This window comes from Mastomys coucha, unplaced genomic scaffold, assembly GCF_008632895.1.
Source record: "Mastomys coucha isolate ucsf_1 unplaced genomic scaffold, UCSF_Mcou_1 pScaffold20, whole genome shotgun sequence".
NCBI classification, from domain to species: Eukaryota; Metazoa; Chordata; class Mammalia; order Rodentia; family Muridae; genus Mastomys; species Mastomys coucha.
Window position 1 is genome coordinate 83,423,104 of NW_022196903.1, and position 4,568 is coordinate 83,427,671.

General features: G+C 41.5%; 1 protein-coding gene across 1 annotated transcript in view; it reads right to left on the reverse strand.

The window, feature by feature from the left end:
• The window catches only part of LOC116098239 (vomeronasal type-1 receptor 40-like), an 18,503-nt gene that overhangs the window by 7,254 nt on the left and 6,681 nt on the right, over nucleotides 1–4,568 (reverse strand). Inside the window, exon 2 of the mRNA XM_031380914.1 lies at nucleotides 1,429–1,553. The gene's annotated coding sequence lies outside the window, so the exon portion shown is untranslated. The remainder of the gene's footprint in view (nucleotides 1–1,428; nucleotides 1,554–4,568) is intronic.

Consider the following 4,568-nt stretch of genomic DNA (forward strand, 5'->3'; position numbering starts at 1 on the left):
GATTGCAAACTGATACAACCACTCTGGAAATCAGTTTGGCGGTTCATCCGGAAATTGGACATAGTATTTTTTTGACTTCTACAAAGGTCTTTGTCCTTGGCTGTTTCTCCATGGCTGGTTCCACTGCCTGTTACTACCTTTCCTCAGCAGACATCCCACAGCCCTGGCATCTTGAACATCTTGGAGTATCCAAGGCAATTTCAATATTATAGTGTCTTGTTTCAGTGGTTGTGATCCACACCTGACCTTCTGGGATTCTCCAAAAGGCTTGGGTCACATATTAATATTCTTCTCCTCTGAACCCTCTAGAGACAGGCTTCCATAGTTCAAATCACCCACAGCAACAATTTATTCCATATTCCTACTAAGATGACCCATTAAGACTCACTTAAATCATCCCACTACACTCCAAATCTAAATCTCAAAATTTACATTCTTATAAACAAAAGCATGATCAGGCCTATCACAGCAATACCATAGTCCCTGGTACCAGTTTCAGTCTAAGGGTTTCACTGATGTAAACAGACACCATGACCAAGGCAATACTTATAAGGACAACATTTCATTGTGTGGGACTGGGTTACAGATTCAGAGGTTCAGTCCTTTATCATTGAGTCAATAGCATGGCAGCATCCATGCAGGCAAGCTGTAGGAAGAGCTTAGAAATCTACATCTAGTTCCAAAGACAAGCAGGAAAATATTGGCTTCCAGGAAGCTAGAACAAGGGTATTAAAGCCCATGTCCACAGTGACATACTTCATTCAACAATATCACACATCCCAGTACTACAATTTCCTGGCCAAGCATATTCAAACCACCACAGTATCAAATCTATGAACTATTCAAACCAAAGAAGTCAAGTCCAAAACAGTTGTAGACAGACACAGAGCTGAAGACATTACATTAAGCTGTGGCTTTAAGATTTTCTTGGTAACATGAGAAGATCTGTAGGAGAGAATGAGCCAGGGTACCATGAACTGGATTCATGGGCGTAGCACCAGGGGATTCACTGTGTGGTTTAAGTGCTGAGACAGAGAGTTATTTACTTTAGAACATGAATGCAAACCAAAAATCTATGGATATTCCAGAAGTATGCAAAACTTATTTTAGGAATAAGAAAAGAAGTTTCCTAAGGAAAAAAATGTTCATTCCCAATACAGTACAGTTCACTGTGCTGAAGAGACATTAGAGCTCCGTGTCTCCATTGCAGATTCTGAAAACCTCCTTGTAGCCTGGGAACTCCTCTGTCCTCAGTCTGACTGAGACCACACCACCCTGTGATTCTGTACTTGGTGTAGGACACTTACCAAGGTAGATGTGGCAGGAAGGGCTCAGTGCCTCAGGAGATCCTACATAGAATTTAGGAGTTCTCTAGTGCATGTGAGCAATTTGTAATTTTAGTGTTTGTAGAACATGACAAGTTCTCACCGTGGAGCATGGAGACCTGGCAACCCAGTGGAGCACCATTCCTGGTGATCTTATTCCCTGTGATCTAGATAACAGCCATCTCTGGAGGGCTGGGCAGAAACTTCATCGGAGTTATTTTGCAATAACTGTGGAGGAGATTAGAAAGTTTGCACCAATTAGACAACTCTAACTTTGCTTATTTTGAAACTCAGGTATAATCAATCCTAAACCCTTTCATACTTTGTGATGTGTCTGCTCAGGGGTGAGAGACTCCTGGTCCTCCCATGACTTCCCATCATTTCCGAGGCTCTTGCCCTACAGTGTAAACAGGCATCCTTTGTGCTGGGTGGTCCTCCTGTGGATTCCATGTAGCATTGTTTCTGTGTGCTTTAATTTCCATATGCTCAGCATCCAGATTTGAGCTATGAGTGACATGTACAAGTAAATTTAAAAAGAAATGATAGGAAAGGGCAGAGGGAGAGAGGCACAGCTGGAGGCCTTTGGTGAGGCTATCATGGGCACCTGAAAGCAGCACAGGCCAGGTTTAACCTAAAATTCTACTACCACCTCATGTTCACTCTGTGCTTTATGATTGGGTTCAAGATGTAACTTCCCAGTTTCTTATTCCAGCTGTCATGCCTGCCGCTTGCTGGCATGCTTTTCCCCATGACAGTGCTGTTAGCCAAATTTATTGGAACATCTCTAAGAGGTTCATAGAGATCTGACCCATGAATGGTTCTGTAGGAAACTAGCCAAGTACCAAATGAGTGAATGAATGAATGAATGTAATTTGACATTAACACAGCTCTGTCAATAACCAGTGGCTCAGACCCATGGTAAGGGCAAAACCTTCCTGTGTAAACCTTCCTGAGTAAAGCTTGGTAGGATGGCAAAGCCTTCCTGTGGTCCAAATAGGAATGTCCTCAGTGTGTGCAGAGAATGTTCACCATAGCTCCCATTCCCCAGATGATTATACCCTGAATACTGCCCCCTACAGAGACAGGTACTCCTGAGAGCACCTAAACCTGTCTCCCTGCTCTGCTGTATGCAATAAGATGCTTCCTTGTTTATCTGTTTACAATGACATCACTTCTGTTTTCAACTGAGTATAATATACATATTGAGGTGTGCTGAGGCTTCTCCATCCCAGATCCCAAATCAATCCCAGCTTTTCTGTATGTGTTTGTGTGCCTGTCCTTTCTTCATTTCCAAACTACCCCTAATCTCCTGGGCCCCAAGCTGTGGAAGGAAGTGGCTCCAGATAAAGCACAACACTAGCCTGTGTAACATGACCAGAGCTGATCCTGCATCACAGTACTCCATTCCCAAGAACAGCTAGGAGAGAGCTGGTCTCCTAGGACTGCTGGCACAACTGTTAAGACAGGTGAGACCACTACTTCTGCTCCAAGGACCTTAGGACATTGGAACCAAGGAGCAGCCTGGGACAGGTACTTGGCAACATCAGAACCCAGTTCTCCAACCACAGTGAGCCCTGGATACCCCAACACACCAGAAAAGCAAGACCAATTTAATGTCACATCTCATGATGATGATAGAGGACTTTAAGAAGGACATAAATAACTCCCTTAAAGAAATACAGGCGAACACAGGTAAACAGGTAGAAGCCTTTGAAGAGGAAACACAAAAGCCCCTTAAAGAATTACAGGGAAACACAACCAATCAGGTAAAGGAATTGACCAAAACCATTCATATTCTAAAAGTGGAACAGTACTCCACTTTACCAAAGGGGAAAGTTTCTGTGGGTTTGTGGGCTAATAGAATATTTCAGCATCACCAGAGTGTATGTCCCAATCTTTTCCTTCATTACCAGCTTTGAATCTCTCATATGTGTCCTTGGTAGAACACTAATTTTAAGGGAGGGGAGAGTTGTACAACTCTTTATCCACAGATTATAAAAGACTTTCACAAAAGTGTAGACAGAGATTAGACAAAATAAAGGACCATAGAGATAGTAGGACATCACTGTGGCTCAGAAAAGGGAAGGAATTTTTGTTGCTGAAGATGGCTGTTCTTATATATGTATTACTGTTTTCTTTCTGTAATTCTTTTGAAACTGATATTACATGTCTTTCAGTCAAAATAGTGGGATATAAGAGGTTCATCTGGCCCTACCAGGAGACATGAGTTTCTGAACAGCTACTAACCTGTCACCTGGTAGCTTACTACCAGGAAAGAAGATATCTACTAAGGAACAAAGACATACTACCATCCCCTTCCTTAAAGGTATGTGGATATATATATCCACATACCTTTATATATATACTCATATCTCTATATACACATATATGTATATATATATACACACATATACATATACATATATATATACATATACATATACATATACATATACATATACATATACATATATATATATACACACACATACACACACATATACATGTCAGCACCATAAACAGAAAAGTGTCTTGGGGAAGATGCCAGTACAGGAGTCCCTGAAAACTATGAAGACTACCTTGATATGTAAAGCAAACAACAGGCCTTTTGGCTCTCATCCCTGGATTGTGAATTCCTCCATGATGGAGGGTGGCCATTGCTTACTTTTGCCATTGAGAATTCCTCATGCTATCCTGTAATAAACTCTTGCTGTCATATATACTATGCTCTGTGGGAAGGCATCAACTTAAATGATTCAGCTGAAATCATAAAGTTTTGGGAGCCAAGAAAAATGATAGTGAAATTCTGGGAACAGATCCTCCACAATATTTTAGTGTGGTTCCCAGAGAAGACACAGCAAGATAAAGACAGGTGTGCATCCAACACATGCATGGTTTTCAGTTTTGATACTGTGCACTAAAAGTTGTGGCTAGGATACAGTTTTGTTTTATAGTGTTTTTCACCACAAAGGATTTTTTTTTGATATTTTCTTTATTTACATGTAAATTTCTCCTTTCCCAGTTTTCCCTCCAAAAAACAAAGAAACAAACAAAAACAACAAAAACAAACCTCTGTTGCCTCCCCCTTCCCCATGCCTGCCACCCCGCCCTCTCCCACTTTCTGGCCCTGTCATTCCCCTACACTGGGGCACAGAACCTTCACATGGCCGAGGTTTTCTCCTCCTATTGATGATCAAATTTGCAATCCTCTACTATACACATGCTGCCTGAACAATCAGACCC